The following is a 17,278-nucleotide window of genomic DNA, read 5'->3' as shown; positions in this document are numbered from 1 at the left end:
CTCTTCACATCTGTGCCGAATCACGCAGTGAAAATAATTCCGTTCCGAGTTAAGTCCTAATATTCTTCCCGTTGCCGCATTCCCATCATAAAACAGAACCGGAATCGAGGAAAACGAGCCCATTGTAATCCCAGAACGTATCTCTTTTTCCCACCGCGACCAGTTAATTTCAACACTTCACGTCGTTCTCCTGGTGGCGGCTAAAAGAAACTCTTCGACAGCAAAAGAGCCAAGGATTTAATTCCGAGCTGGTTTTATTCGCTGAAGGGAGTTTGCAGGTGTTTCATATTAACAGTTTTTTGAAAAGAGCCCTTGAAAAGGAACGCGGAGATGAGTTTTTATTTCCTGTGGAGTTGTTTGGATTACGACGAAATTGAACTTTTTTTGGAAATTAAATAACGATTTATGTTTGTCTTTAGTGGCGAAAAATATCGCCGGCGTCACCGTTTCTTTTTTCAGATAAATGAGTTAATAAAAATGAAACGGGAGAAGGAAGAGGAAATTGATTAATATTAAGTTCTGGAATAAATGACTCCAAGGGAGTGGAAGATATGAAGTGGAGTTTTCGTTGCGTTTATTTTTTCTCTCCTTTTTAACGGTCTATTTTATACTTCTGCTAATCCCAATTTCGATTTTTTAATTTAACAAAATTTATTATCGAATTTTGTTTTTTTTTTATGTTTGTGAATAAAATAGTATACAAACCCTGGTCGGAGCGTGCAGAAAAATATTGGCAAAAATTTGAATTTAGAAAAATTGCAAAACCTAAGAACTTAAAAAATATGTGAAAATACCACGTGGAATTCTATCGATTATTATTCCTCCCCCACAAAAATCCGCCACCACGTGCCACGTGCAACCTTGAAAAGATGCCTTCCGGCACGAAAAACCAATTAAATCCAATTTGTTATTACTCATTCATTCTCCTTCTGATTATCGCGTAAATTATGCAAAAATTGCCTCCTTTGTCCTTTGCCCCGCATTCTCCCAAACAAAAACAAAACACTCATTTGTTATCATTTCATAATTTATTCCTCCTCATTCTTCTCTTTGTTTACGCCACCTTTCCCATTTAAGATGCACCGTACTTTTGTCCTGCGTGCTCGCCGCCGTCCCGTGGAGGCGGCGACGCCAGTCGTGCACGCGTCCCGATGCCAACCCGACGCGTCTCCAACGCACACTTGTTCACTTTGCGAGCGCTTTATCGTGTCTTTATCAGTGGCACAGTGCGTCCGATTTTTCGTTATCAACGCCAGTTTTCATTTCCTTTCGTACATTTTGTGGATTTTGTGTGATTTTCAGTCAGTGTTTGGGAAAGTTCGGTGTTCTGCAGGTTTGTTTTTTTTTTATGACAACTTACAAAATTATAGCTTCAAACTGTAATCTAGTGCGCTGATTTGAAAGCTCAAGGTTGAGGTTAAGTTTCCTAGTAGTTTGACATTTTGACAGGTGAACCGGCGTTCATTTAAAGGGACGGAAGGGTGAAATTAGAGTGTCTAATTGGAAGGATTTATCATTTTTGACGGTTTCGTGGAGAATTATGGATTAATTTTCTGGCGAGATTTATGTTAGACCCGCTGTATTATTATCGCTAATTTATTTTTCCATTGGCAACGACCTAGTGCGATACCGCTTAATTAACATACTTTACGCACTTAAGCGAGCAACTTTTTAATTGATAATTAAACACCGCTTCTTGTAATTAAAACAGCGAATCCATGCGGTTTTGTAATAAAATTGCGTTGGATTTATTTCCCATAAAAATTAATTAAATCAAGCTTGTATTTGCAATAAAAATTCGAATTTGAAATGACAGGAATTTTTAATTTTGAAGGTAATTACGTTATTGATTTGAAAAAAATTATGACAGAATGATACGTTATCATGTTAACTTGAAAAGCAAAGAGTGATAGTCATGCCGGAATGTTATGTTTAATATCGCACGTCGGGTTTAGTTTACGAGCGACACAATTTGGAATCACCTGATATATTAATGTAACCCGACCCTTGCATTTTCCACCCCCAAGACGGCCACTGACTTGGACATCTGTCGATATCAATTACGATCGAAATGAGGCGCGACCAGGACAAAACACTAGAGAAAAACGAAACAATAGCCATCTCCTGATGCTAAAATTACATTGGAAACCCTTCAGCAAAAGGAAACTTTCGACCAAAGAAACTGACGAGTCTACAACATCAGCTATATTTATTATATCTATAGGGGTGTATATTTTATTGGCCTCTGGAGTTCTCTGAACAAATCTAGTGGTCGTGCGGTCCTTTATTTTTATTACGTCGCGATTATTTCACTTGGTTTTTATCGCGATCCGTTTAATTGAAGTTGGGAACATCGCGATGAGTTGGGTGTAAACTGGGATTTGTGTAGTTTCAGGTTTAAAAATAAACAGCGAAAATTAGAAACCTTATCGATTTGAGGGGTCGATGAGAATTAAATATACAACGGGTGATATAAAATTGAAGATAAATACTTCAATGTGATTTTATATTAGATTATTTTTAGCAGCTGTGTGAAGGAAGCTAATATTATAATTCTTGGAATTGAAAACGTTTTTGTCGTAATAACTTGAAAGTAAAGTCATGGCTTTGTTTTATTGTTCTAATGGCTCACAGGAATTTTGGATAAAATCTTGTACTATCTTCGTGTGTATTTATTTAACAAAATATTGTGTTCTTTACTGAATAAAATGTAACATACGCAATATCTATTAGACCGAGCAAACAGATTTTTTCAGTATTTTTAATAATAACAACAAAAGCATTTTTGTGTTTACCTACGCATCATATTTTACAAATATTTACAAAATAACATTCAGAGCCACTTATTTTTTGTCCAATTTATCCATGTTATGACTGCTACTTATTAAGCTTTTTGTTTATCTACTGTAGAATTTGATGAATAGCGTCTAATTTATTAACAATAGCCGAACTCCTCTTCGCGTAATTTGTTTTGACACGCTCTTAATCAAAAATGAAATATTTAGAATAATAGCGACCATTATTAATAATGATTTATTAATCGAACACTTTGTTTAACTGGAAGTTTGGCAATTAAAAGTTAATTTTTGCGTATTTTAGGTTCAATAATGTGCTTTGATTTCGGCTGTTCACACAGTAATTGACAGTTTATACGTTATTTCTGCTTGTCAAAATTTTGATTTTTATGGTTTGTCCACTTTCCTCCGACTCGCGCATCTAATCTTTTTTCTGGTAAGAAAATTTATTGGATCAATTAAACAGTTTAATCATCACATTAAACTGTTTAATCATCGCTCTGATGATGGTAGCATTGCTATCGAAACGCGCGTCAGCATTTTTTGACAAAATTTGGTGTTTGGGAATAAATTGTAATTTTGATAATTTCTTTCTGGTGGCAAAAACATACACTTTACTAATTTGTGGCGTCAATAACTATTTAAATTATCTTGAAACCAAAATTTTAATGGGTACCCTCCATGGCATACAATGCGTAATTATGTAGCTACTAGTTACCCAGTTCGCATTTGCATTCGATAGAACACGCGTGTGGGACATGTTCGAAAGGATACAAACTCACGAACATGCCTTTAACTAAAGTTTGAGTCCCTTGTAATAACTATGGAGATTTGATGAAAACTTGCCTATTTGAGTGTAGCTCTCATATTTATATTGACTTTTAAATTTCTATTGCATTTCTTTGTTGAAATTTGGCTTAGTTTGAAGGCAAATTCAGAGCGCCAACGCGTGGAAGGTTAAAAAATGGGTTTTCTTCCGATTTATAGATGGATCCGCTTCTTTATTGTAATAATGGAGAGGGTGATTGACACCGGATTAAACCCAAAAACGATTGGCTCGCATTGTCGTTATCAAAGTGGTTTTTATAACAAAAAATGCACAAAACAACCGTTTTTTTTAGGTGTAAGTTTTCATTGGCTAGATGTTTAACCAATTCATTGGTTTTTTCTACAAAAACGTACATATCAATCTCCGGATTTGCTGCGTTAGTTTTTTATTGTTTTTGGGAGGGGAGAGACAAATGTGAAGGAAAATAGCAATTTATAAAATGTCGCTTCAAAAGATTTAATTACTTTTAAACTCAGCTTCACGTTTATACAATTCAAGTAATAATCAAGCAAGAGAAAAATAACTTGAATTTGTTAAAATGAATTTAACATTTCAGGAAATAGTTTTAGAAAATATATTTTGTTTTCAAGCTAGACGGAAACTTAAGAAGGTTCATACTTTTTAATTTTATTTTTGATAAAGTTAAAATACAGAACTTGGAACATAAAAATACGCACTGCGTATCGATACAACGAAATTATGCATCACTGAATAAAAAATTTATCGCCGAATCGATGAAATAAGAATCATCGACACTGTTATACTGAAAACACTGATAAAAACGCAACACAAAGGACTGAGTTTAAGGAACTAAATTAAACCCGACAACGGTATTTGATCTGTCATCATCAGAGAGGGCTTAACAACAGCAAACGAAATTTTGCGCATTTTTTCATATTAGCTGCAAAAGAATTTAATTTAGGTACGTAAATCTCAATTTACCGGCTCTAACTCCATTTTTTCATTGAAGGCAATCCCTCTATTAGCATTTTATACAACAAAATCACTGGTTGTGTAATTCCGGGATAAAACGGATTTTTTGTTTTAACGAGGGAAGCGGCGAGAATTTCTATTGTTTACGAAATTGATGAAACGTGTATTGGTGGTTTTTTAATAGAGAGAATGTCAAAAATATCAAAAATTGAACAAAGGTTGCTGAACTGGCGGCGCATTGTTATACAGGTTAACCTGATTACGTGAAGCGAATTGATAGTTTCGATGGAAATCGATATGATGATAATGCGAGTTTTAAAACTGATGATAAGACTTCGTTATGTTGCGAACAAATCACAGCGCAGTTTTCTGTTCATTCCAGCTCCTATAAAATGCACCCCTTGCCTCGCCTTTAATAAAGTGACTAAAGCACACCGTAATTGGAAAAATGAATGGCAACTCGACTACATAAATGAAAATTAATAATTTATTTGAAGAGAAAGAACTCGCTGAAAGTTCACCACAAAAACTGCAATTTCTTCGCAACTCTTTCATTTTAATCTTTGATATTTGTAGCCGCCTTGATTGGGTGCGAGCGCTGTAATCAGCTGATTGGAACATTGTACATTCTAGCCGTTTTCTGGGTAGGATTTGCAGAGTAGAGCTTGAAATCTAGAAAACTACCAGTTTTTATTAAAATTCAACGGTCAAATCGCGAGAAAACAACAGAAATCTTCACGAAATCTGCAAAATTCGTAGAGAATTCCGCTTATTTTGATGCTAAATAACGATTTTTCGTACATTTTCGAATTAATCAATCATTTGAAACAGTAGTTTGAGGTCTAACAACTGGCTAAATTTCAGATCGATAGGTCAAATAGTTTACGAGTGGAGGTCAAAAAAGCAAAAATTCAAAAAATTTTGTCGTTTGAATCGGATTTTTTCTCAAAAAAACTACTATTCAATTTTGGATATCTGAAGGGAATTCTAAGCATCAAAACTACGAAAAAATCATCTATAGCGAAGACCACATCTTTCTATCTGTTTTAATTTCGGATATATGGAGCACATTTCGGAACTCAAAATCTACTGTCCCCAACTTTAATCGCTTCGAACTCAGTTATTTGGGGTATTTTGAATTTTACGTGAAATTCTGCGTAATATGAGCACTAATAATTTGAATTTGCATCACAAATAAACGAAGTATTGACTTTTTTTTAATTTACTCTCTAATTTTGACCACGCAAGTTCTCTTGAGTTCTCTCCTTCGTCGAGGCTTGACTGTAATTGAAGAAATTTAACAAAAAGCGCAAAAATCGATCTGAACGTAAATATTCGATAGCTGATCGCAGCGCTCGCGCCCAATTAATCCACTACTATTGATCCCTCCATTCGTTTCAAGAACAAACTATTTTTTAAATTACATGCGGTATCGTCGACATGGTTCACGTGTCTTTTCCAGAAATGGGTCAATTTCAAACTTCTCGCATCAGCGAAGAAGAATTCAGTATATTGGGGTTTTTGCAAGGAGCCGTTTTTGTTGAGGAGATAATGCAGTGTGGGCGGCTCTGGAATTTGAATTATGTTGGCTAACCTGCCTATCACTAAAACCCAACGATAGAGACCAAATTTTTTTTCGAAAAATGTAAGCCAATGTTTTAACATGTTTTATCGCAACGCCCTTTCCCCGCCGTCATTGCATTACAACTTCCATCTCATCTAATAATTAGATAAAGAAATTTCCAGCCGCCTCCTCCACAACACTTTTAACGAAATTAGTGAGACGCCTCAAAAAGAACACAGGATATAAATGAAGACTCTCTTGTTTTATAAACTTAGTAAAGTTGAAACGATGCGAAGAATTAATCGAAGTGGTGATAAACGCGCGGATAAAATGTATGAAATATGATGGGAAAAGTTTGTGGTGTTAAGAGTAATTCTTCCTAAAAGAGAATTTGCAAGATTAAGTGGAACGCGTTAGCAAATCCAGAATGGGCTTAACGCCGAATTATTGGGGCAAAACTATCAATCAGTGATGGAAACTAATTAATTACTCGAGTTTTTATTAATTTTAATCTTGAAATTTCTTTACTACAGAAAATCTAATGTCGTCGTTTGGATTTATGTTCAATCAGCGCGAAATGGCGCAAGAACCATAAAATCGTTGCAACTAGTTTCCGTCTATAATTGTATGCAGAAATATAACTTTGTAGACACAATTCTTAGAACGTTTTCATTTAAACTTGAAGCCGCAACTATTTGAAAGATTCCCTCTCAAAAATCAAATAAGCGGAGAAAATCACCACAGACATCTCCCACCTCTTGAGAGCCTCTTAAACCGTCAAACGTCGTTGGCACTTAAAAATAAAACGATCACTTTCCCAACTTGAACAACCCACCCCTGAATAAAACACCCCAACTCCAACCACTTGAAGAAAAGCGAACACCACTTCGGTCGGACAATGCCCATCGCCGTTAAGCCGAGATTACATTTGTTACGGTCCAACAAGTGCTGGCTTTTGCTCATTCTATCCTATTCGGACAGTCTTTACATCATGGAACGTGTCGGAATGATTAGGTCAATAATTAGATTACATGGCGACGCTCTGCAGGCGAGAATTTGAGGGGAATTGACGCAGTTTTAGGGGAAGAGTTGGATAAATATTCTCATGATTTGTTTTTAATTTTTGTTTGTTCTATTCTTTTTTGGGTTGTTTCAATTTTTTCTTGTATTCTTTAAATTCTATTTCTTATTTTTGGGTTTAATCTGTTTTTTTTTCTTTATTTTTTAGTTTTTAATTTTTTTTTCTTATAACACGTAGAAACGTCGTGTTTATTTATACAAAATTCCGCTTTAATTAGTCTCTCTTTTCGCACCACTGCATTCTGTACATCGTCGTTTTAGTAACTGATCCTCTTCAACACTGGAACTAATAGAGTAAGCTCTTGACACGTTCCCATCATAAGTTAAGAGCTTTCATTGTTAAACTTCACATATCTTAATTACGAAGCTTCTGTTAAAATCCATTTACTGTAACTTCGAACACCCAAAAAATAGTTGCTAATTGAATCAACGTTGATTCAAAACAGATTCTATTATCGATGTCACAGATAATAGAAAGGCTTTTAGTCGAAATTAATTCACTCTCAGGTTGTGTTTTGATTAATTGAAACAAATGGAACTGTGTTTTTGGCTGACAAGGTCAATAATTTGAAATTTAACGATTGGAATGATGAGAACTTATATACCAAGGGAGAGAAGACACTTTTTAAGTCCGAGATCTAAAGGATCGAGGGGAAACTGGAGAGCGAGAACCAATAAAAATAGGACTTTTGACGAAAATATGACGTTAGTTCTTTGTCTATTTGTAGGAGCGAAATTAAATTTCACAGTTCGGAAGCAGACGACATAATGACGTCCTCAAGGTTGTAGAGAAAAAATACTAAAATCCAACCGATTCAATTTTTACCATCTGTATTGATTTTGCATGGAAAATGCAGTCATAAAATTGATAAACCCGACTTTTTGTCGGTCGTTCTGTTTACCCACTCATCGATTTTCCCGATATGGATCAAATTTTCTCGAAAATTATGTTTACGAGGCAATTATCGGAAATTGATAAGAATGATCAGATTCGGATCAACATCACTAAAAATAGCCAGTGCTATCACAAATTTTGACAGCGTTTCGCCTCCACCAAATTAAATTTGTTAATATTAATAAGTTGCCTGCAGGGATGATTCCATCTTGTTTCATTAGTTTATACATGGACTTTCGAAGTTTAGTTTTAATAAAATTTTAACTTATTTAAACAGTTTCTTGTGCTAATATTTCATGAACAATATGTTGCGCGTAAAAACGTCGATAAAGTAGGAGACTGCTCGTAAAGTTGCGACGCTTTGCTCCGAGGTGTACAAGTTGTCTTGTGAATCAAAAGTTAAACGTGGAAACGTTTTCGGTATTGCTTAGATGCACGTTTCAGGTAACAAGTTGTCAATCTGAAAGGTAAAAAATTAGAAACAAGTAGGTATGAGAGTAGAATTCTTAAGATTTTAAACAATTTATCTAGAACGTCTAAATATTTTTCCGGCGATCGTTTATTTTTAGGTTCTATTAATGCATGATTTGTCGGGTAAAATCATGCATTAAAGTGGGCTATTAACGGATGATTTATTGTGTTTATTATAGGCAACCAATTACACACGTAATGCAATAAATTCAATAATGATCTGAAGACGCGGTTCTGAAGGCCCTCGATCTGTTTGTTTACTATTTGTTTACTAATACCAAATGAAAACGACGATTTTTAAACATCGTTTGGAATTCCACTCAAATTTGACACCTGCGTACACATCGGGCACATTCATAATATACAAGGTGTTTATAAATGTTTCTAGCATCAAGGGTGGCTAAGAAATGTTAAAGAAATTTGCCGCTCATTATAAATGTGGGTTTAGATTTTTCAACTGACATTTGTAGTTAACCTCAATCATAGAGCAAAGTAAGTTTTAAGAAGAAAACTGTTCTAGTTGTGGTTTAAAACTAGAAAGTCAAAAAGTTTAACACAAAATTATAAATAATTTTTAAGATAGTTAAATTCAGCATGAAAACAAAGCGGCAAAATAGTGCACGGCAGGAATTCCAAAGCCATCCTTGATGCTAGAAACATTTATAAACACCTTGTACATAACCTAACTTTGATTTTGTATTTTTGGTTGCATAACCACCTTTGGTACCAATTCTTTTTTTGGTGAATTTTTCAATATTCAATCAGCGGAAAAGTTTTGTAACTAACTCTATGGTTATTATTAATCGCTTTTATTAACCAACTTGTTTGTTAGTGAGCTATAAAATAAAACACCAGTAAATATGACATTTTATTTTGATTAATCATGGCGAACTTTAAATTCGAATTCCGCCTTTATAACAAATTTATTGCAAAATTTATGACCGCGTGAAACTTTATTATTCTCCCCAATTGATCCAAAAAGTCCTCCACAATACATTACAAAATAACAGTTCACTTGAGGCAAAATCATTCTGTGGTTAGTACCTATTATTTGCAAACCAATACACAATAAATTGAAGCGTTAAAAATAACATATTGCTTGTATTATCCATTGATTGATCAAAACTAGAAGAGAAATACCGACGTGGTGAATTTATTATTGAAATTCGGCCAGTTTCTCGTTCACCAATTTCGATGAAATTGCATTGAACTGTGTACTAATACATTTACTGAAATAATATTATTTGTTTTCTGCAACAACAGAAACCCTAGACTTTGGGCGAGCTGTTATTCCGCAAAGTTGTAGTTTCATTTGTATCTAAAGTACTAAACTAAATTGAATTTATATGAACTAAATTCACAAACTATCATCAATTTTGTAAACTATTAATATTAACAAGAAATTAATGTTTCAGATACTATTTGCTTTGTGTTGTGTCAGTCATAAATCTAACTGTGGCCGAATAGTCAACTTCAAACAATTGAAACGCTACCGTTTATCTATATATCTATATCTACGTTAATATGTGCTTAGAATATGAATTACATACATTATACGTAATTTCTTAGATTCTATTTCACGAAAATAGAAATTTACGGATCAAGTGCGGAAAGTGACAAATTTCGCACGAGTGGGAATGTAGATGCCCGAGGCGCCAGCCATCACACGAATGCAAAAAAGACATTATTCTGACGATCTTTCTTTTAAGACTAACATTAAGCCTCGACGACAATAGTCAATATTTCTTATTTATCCTCAATGTTATTTTCTTACGAGTTATATGTGCAATATGAATATATCCGCACAGACCTGTCAAAACTGACTTATGTCAGAAACTTTCGGAGCCATTAAACCGTGTTATATATCAAAGCAAAATTATTTTGTAAAACTAGCTCCAAACCACGAGGCGATTTCTCCAAAAAGTTCACATCTCTTCAGACGACATTCGCCAAAATGACTAAATAATGCAAACCGAGCCTTCTCTGGAAACGTCAATTGACAAATAATGCATGACGCTTTTCCTACCAAACAAGATATTTCCCGGGGGAGTTTAACACCCGGACAAGCTTTAAAAATGACAAAACCATAATTTTTCATTGCTTCTCTCTAAAATTCTCTTTCAACGATCTGTGCTAGACTAACTTTATTTTTCTAGTAGATTGTTGTCAGTTTGTATCGATCTCATTTTATGGCTTGATGTAAAGTCTGCCATATGTGTCATGAGGCGTTTTATGACGATATAAATCATAGGCGGTGCTATAGAAGTGTATCGAAATAATGGAGCCATAAATGTAATGATTGAAATTATAATAATAAGGCGGAGAGGAAATTTGTTGATGAGAAACGTCAATTCTTATTGATCGTCTTGAGGCGATGATGGAAGTGCAGTAAACGAGTCATAAATAATGCGGCAGTGCTCGTTTTTCCTTTTAGAAAATTCTCGATTCTTGCGAACTCTATTTTCATATGAACACACTTTAATTTATATCAGAAAATGGTGGATGCGCCGGGTCACTTCTAATTTTCTTAGAACAAACGTGTATAATTGTTTATACATATTTAACATTAATGTATCTAAACCCACATTAAACCAAATTGTAACAAAATAATTAATGACGTAAAATACTGGTAACGTTTGAAGTGTTTGAACCTTCACTGTTAAATTTATGTATGGAGCGGCATAAACGGAATTGCTTTTAAATATTAATTTATTGTGAGAGGTATAAATCAGTGGTAATTATTGCCGCCTGTTTTTGGCCTTTGTTGAGATTTGATCAATGGAATCTGATAATGGCAGAATTTATGATTTTATCGATGGTATTAAATTCTATTATTATTTTCAGTGTTATTTGCAAATTTTTATCGTAACAGTTTTGAACAGAGTAATGGAATTTTAGGAAAATATTGTTCATGGTTAGAGCTGAAAATTGTATTATTTAGATTCGTTTTCATAATTTCAATTTGTTTCATTTTTTTGCTTAGGTATTCCGAATTTTTTGCAATATTTCTAAATTTGGGTTTTTCTATAATATTGTCTTGAATTTGTTTATTATGTATCTTCATTTATTCTAATTTTTCTCTTGTAGATGTTTTTCTATATCCTGACAATTTTTAGAATAATTTAGAGATTTTTGTGTTCCTATAGTCATTGAATCTTTCATATTTTCTAGACGCTTTACATTTGAAGAATTCTGATTTTTTTGGTTTTCTATACTTTTCTATATTTTTTGCACAGTTTAGATTTTTTATAATTGTGGATGTCTGGAATATATTACTACATTTCTGCATTCTGCATTTCTGCAGATTCTAAAGTAAAATAACTCGAGAAAAACTATGAAAAAAAACCGTTTCTCAAAATCTTTTGTAGTTTGGGAAATATTTAGCTTTGAAAATTTTTCTACTCAAAATTAATATTCGAAACTTTGATCGCTCATAACTCAGTTATTTGTAGGCTGATCTTAACGAATCTTATTTTTTTGATCCTGCGTGACATTCTGCGTAAAATGAGCACAAATACTTTAATATTGTTTCATAAATAAGTGAGATAGCGACCGAATCTGAACTTCTACAATGAAAAAAAAAATTCGAAATTGAACTATCAAAGATCTATTTCTAGGCTAAAAAATTGAGAGAAAATTGAATTTGAAAAGGGTTTATTTATATTCGCCCTAACTCTGGAAATATTGAGCAAAATCGGTTTCGAACCTTCAAAATTTTGGCCCTCTGATGACAACTCGAAATTTCAAACGCTTCTAATTCAGTTATTTGTTGACGGACAAGAAAAATGAAGGTAGTTTTGGATTCAGCGCGAAATTCTGCGTAAAATTAGCCCATACAGCCCAAATTTTTTTAACAAATAAACGAGCTATCGACCGAATTAGATTTTCAGAGGGTGTTTTTAGGATCATTTTCAAGACGCTGTTTTGGGACAAAAACTGGGTTTAATATTATTGAATTATATGTATATCGATCGAAAGAGGAGCTCAAAATCTGTCTACTGGCCAAATCTCAGATCGATAAAACGAATAGTTTACGAGGGTCGATCGAAAAACGAAAATTTGAAAATGTTTTATCGATTGAGTCGCAAAATTTTTTTGCCCAAAAAATTGACCATCGAATTTTTGACTTTTGAGAGCTTATTCTAAAGTAAAATGGGTCGAGAAAAGCGATGGTGCAGACCGTTTCTCAAAATCTTTTGTAGTTTCGGAGATATTGAGCTTTAAAAATTTTCCAACTCAAAATTCAGTATCCGAAACTTTGATCGCTCATAACTCAGTTATTTGTAGACCGATCTTAACGAATCTTATTTTTTTGATCCTGCGTGACATTCTGCGTAAAATGAGCACAAATACTTTAATATTGCTTCATAAATAAGTGAGATAGCGACCGAATCTGAACTTCTACAATGAAAAAAAAATTCGAAATTGAACTATCAAAGATCTATTTCTAGGCTAAAAAATTGCGAGAAAATTGAATTTGAAAAGGGTTTATTTATATTCGCCCTAACTCTGGAAATATTGAGCAAAATCGGTTTCGAACCTTCAAAATTTTGGCCTTCTGATGACAACTCGAAATTTTAAACGCTTCTAATTCAGTTATTTGTTGACGGACGAGAAAAATGAAGGTAGTTTTGGATTCAGCGCGAAATTCTGCGTAAAATTAGCCCATACAGCCCAAATTTTCGTAACAAATAAACGAGCTATCGACCGAATTAGATTTTCAGACGGTGTTTTTAGGATCATTTTCAAGACGCTGTTTTGGGTCAAAAACTGGGTTTAATATTATTGAATTATATGTATATCGATCGAAAGAGGAGCTCAAAATCTGTCTACTGGCCAAATCTCAGATCGATAAAACGAATAGTGTACGAGGGGCGATCGAAAAACGAAAATTTGAAAATGTTTTATCGATTGAGTCGCAAAATTTTTTTGCCCAAAAAATTGACCATCGAATTTTTGACTTTTGAGAGCTTATTCTAAAGTAAAATGGGCCGAGAAAAGCGATGGTGCAGACCGTTTCTCAAAATCTTTTGTAGTTTCGGAGATATTGAGCTTTAAAAATTTTCCAACTCAAAATTCAGTATCCGAAACTTTGATTGCTCATAACTCAGTTATTTGTAGACCGATCTTAACAAATTTTGCTTTTTTGGATTTTGCGTGAAATTCTGCGTAAAATAAGCACGAATACTTTAAGATTGCGTCATAAATAAGCGAGATAGTGACCGGGCCTGAGTTAGAGACCGAAAGGCAGCTAAATCCAGTTTTAGACAAAATTTGTTAAGATTGTTAGTCTTGGACAATCAGAAATCTCAGCGTTTAAATTTGCCAAAGATCAATAAATCGTCCACCACAATTCCTGCTGTCCTTGTTATATAAATAGCTACAATCCACGAATAATTTAACAGAACAAGTTAAATCACGTTACGTTCCTTCCTATTTATTTATTATTCCCAGAGATCTATTTTCTAGAGAGAAAATCTACTATTCTATAATCTACGAGCTTGTTTTAACCTGTTCATAGCCATGAAATGTAATGTACATCACAAATTTTATTTCATGGCTGCCATACAAAACACCACAATTTGCTGCTACATAATTTACCAGTCTATAACGTCGTTATTACTAAACAGGTAATAAAGTTTAGCTTGGTAATGTTTATAGCCGCACGTTTGGCACTTTTAATACAAAATTTGCAAATAAAAATTAAAAATGAAATTACAATGGGCGTTGGAAACGTGCAGTTATGTCTTTTCTTACTCCCGAACGTATTTTTAGTGATGATACGATAAAACGTGATCTTAAATTAACCACACATTTAAAACCCGATCTTATCTAACACACCCTCTCAATCTCAACTCAGTAACACTACACTCTTGCTTTATAAACAACATAACATCCCCTTTATCTCATCATCTCGCAACCCTCTAGATGTTTACCCCAACCTATAATTGTTGTTTTTGTTTCAGGTTGTTCATTGGCGCCTCGCTGTGTTCGGTGTATTCGAGTGTCGTGAGAATGTTAACCGCGCGTCAAGTGGTGGAAGTGTAGTGCTTTATCCGCAAGGATTTGGGGAAAAAAAAGGATATCAATCGGCCATGTCTTTTGGTGGAGCTTAGAGGGATAAAAAGGTGAGTTGCAGTAGCTTGTAATCGTGCGGCTAGCTGTGGGACTTTGGATGCAATTTTCATTGTACGACTGCGGAATCCGGGAGATTACCTGACGTGACTCGTTTATAGGAAATTATTGGGGATAAGGGAAAGGGTGTTTGACTTTGATGGAATTTTTGAGAAGGGTGGACGGGAGTAATTGATAGAAGTCGTAAAATTAAATTTTTTATTCTTAAAAACAGTTTTTTTTTTCAGTGATTTAATTGGTATATTATAAGACGAGTTTTATATGCTATTTTTTCTTATGTATATGACTCCAAAAATTGATGATTTTGTACATCGATTTACGAAAGGAAAAGTCACTAGTGTGATATGAATATACCTGCACAAACCTGTCAAAATTGCCAGTTATTTTAAAATACAGATGTAACTCTTGAATTTTTGCTTCAAATATCTAGACGATTTACTGTAAAACAACATGCATAATGTTAAAATTGAATTGTTAGATCGTTTTCGACAAGTCAATTTTGACATCTAATTATGTGGAATACGTCCCTTTATTATGAGGACGTAGAAAAATGACATTTAGAATAGACAAAAAATGAACTATTGTCAAGACTTGGTTTCTTCCTGATGATGGAAGGTCGTAGGCAAAATAGTGTACATAACTCATTGGAAAGTGTTTTTCTTGCACTCGTGTAATATCTGCAATCGGTTGGCGCCTCGTGCATCTACATTCACACTCGTGCAAAATTGGTCACTTTCCGCACTTGTTATGTAAATACAGGGTGTCCGGAAAGTGGCGCACCACCTTGAAAGGGGGTAATTAGGTGATCTCCCAGAGTACCAAAAAAATGTTAAAAAAAATTCCAGACTCTCTGTTTTTGCAGGAGGACCAAAAGAAAATTAGGAAAATGGCAACGTTGCAGAACTGTATCCCCCATAATTTAAATTTCCAGTATTCAAAGCCATAGTAATGTTGCTGTTGTATTGTTAGCGTTAGTCAGATCGGCTCATGAACGAGTAATGTAACTATGGTTTCACTTGAACGATGCCACACTGATCGAGATTGCTGATTCAAAAATCTTGTTAACAGTTTTCAGGCATTTCTTACAAGCTTTTTCCGATTTTCTTTTGCGCAAAATGTCCTTTAGGTAACAAATTCATCTGAACGTAAAATTATTGCACAGAAATCGTTAATTTTCGCATCAAACTTTGCCTCTTCAATCCATCATACCTCGAAAAATTGAAGACATGGATTTTTTTTAACATTTTTTCGGTGATCTATGACATTGTTCGATGATACAGTTCCACGGTGGTGCGCGACTTTCCGGACATCCTGTATCTATATTATAACAGTTATTTTTGGTTAACAATGTTTTTGATACCTACATGAAGCCGCCCCTTGGGAGCGAGGCATTTAATTGCCGAAATTCACTTGTTCCCCACCCTAACTTAGATAGTAATTCAGTAATCCTCACCTCCCCTCGAGCGATTTGTAATAAAGTGGGCGTTAATAACGTCTCTCTTTTGTTTCTAAGCTCGCCGCCCACTCCACCAAAACCAGCGCTTAACATCAAAATTACCTCGATCGAAAACATGACAAAGGACTTAATGAAAAAAAGTTATCTCAAACGTGTCAAGATCTGACGCACATCAGATAAGCAGAAATATTTACAGATTTAATTTATTCGAGCGTTCGTTCGTTCCGAAAAATTTTGTTTTATTTAGTTGACAGCTTCTTTTGTAAACTCCTTTGCAACAACTCGATCGCATTTATTGGATCAGAAGGAGGCGAGAAAAGGCGGAAATTCAAAGCGCGGAAAAACTCGATAACGCTGAGGTGCCAGTTTTAATTCGCGGAAACGCAATCTCGGGATTAATTTGGACGGAAATTTTGGAATTTTTTGCAGTGTCAGTGAAGTGGGGGATATGATTTTTGTATTGGCTTTGGGCGTCGCGACGGTGATGGAGGTACGTGTAATTAAATTAGTAATCTGACGTATTGATTCAAGTAGTTTTTTTGAACGAACTGAGCTGATTTCCATACGATTTTATGGAGCAAAAATCAAACCACCCCCAAGCACTAAAATCTTTATTGCACCGCAACTGCTGGAAATTGATTTAGCATGTAAGAATGCGCCACTTCACGCCAACGATTTTAGTAAATAAATTCGAACAGAACAATCTCGTTATTTTTATTGCTTTGTTATATTTCCCGGTCACGTTATATCACCCATAAATAATTTCCGAAAGGGATGTTTTAAGAGGGTAATTAGGGGAGAAAAATGCGTCCCTAACGTGATTTATGAATTATTCAGACAAGTTCCAGATTTTCGGTCCTAATTAACGATTTCCTGGGGTGAATTATTTAAGGAAGACTGTCTAAAAACTATCGATTTTTTGTTTATGGAACATTATAAATTTAGATTATTTTAAAACGTCTCGTCGCATGTTTTGACTTGGTCATGCAATAGAAAACGCAGAAACTTTCGGGGAAAAGACGCTTTTAACATTTCAAGTGATCAAAGAAAGTTTATAGGTTCCTCCACTATCGATTGAGGGTACACAAGTAATTTAAAACCTACTGCAGTATCATTATTT

At 34.4% G+C, this 17,278-nt stretch overlaps 1 protein-coding gene across 1 annotated transcript in view; it reads left to right on the top strand.

Annotated features, from left to right (window-relative positions):
- Positions 1 to 1,139: 1,139 nt before the first annotated feature.
- Syt7 (Synaptotagmin 7) overlaps positions 1,140 to 17,278 on the top strand; it is a 180,903-nt gene continuing 164,764 nt past the window's right edge. Inside the window, exons 1-2 of the mRNA XM_088031961.1 lie at positions 1,140 to 1,333; positions 14,534 to 14,695. The gene's annotated coding sequence lies outside the window, so the exon portion shown is untranslated. The remainder of the gene's footprint in view (positions 1,334 to 14,533; positions 14,696 to 17,278) is intronic.

This window comes from Gnatocerus cornutus, chromosome 3, assembly GCF_029298725.1.
Source record: "Gnatocerus cornutus isolate USDA-ARS CGAHR chromosome 3, icGnaCorn1.1, whole genome shotgun sequence".
Lineage (NCBI taxonomy): Eukaryota > Metazoa > Arthropoda > Insecta > Coleoptera > Tenebrionidae > Gnatocerus > Gnatocerus cornutus.
This window is presented reverse-complemented; position numbering and strand designations above follow the sequence as displayed.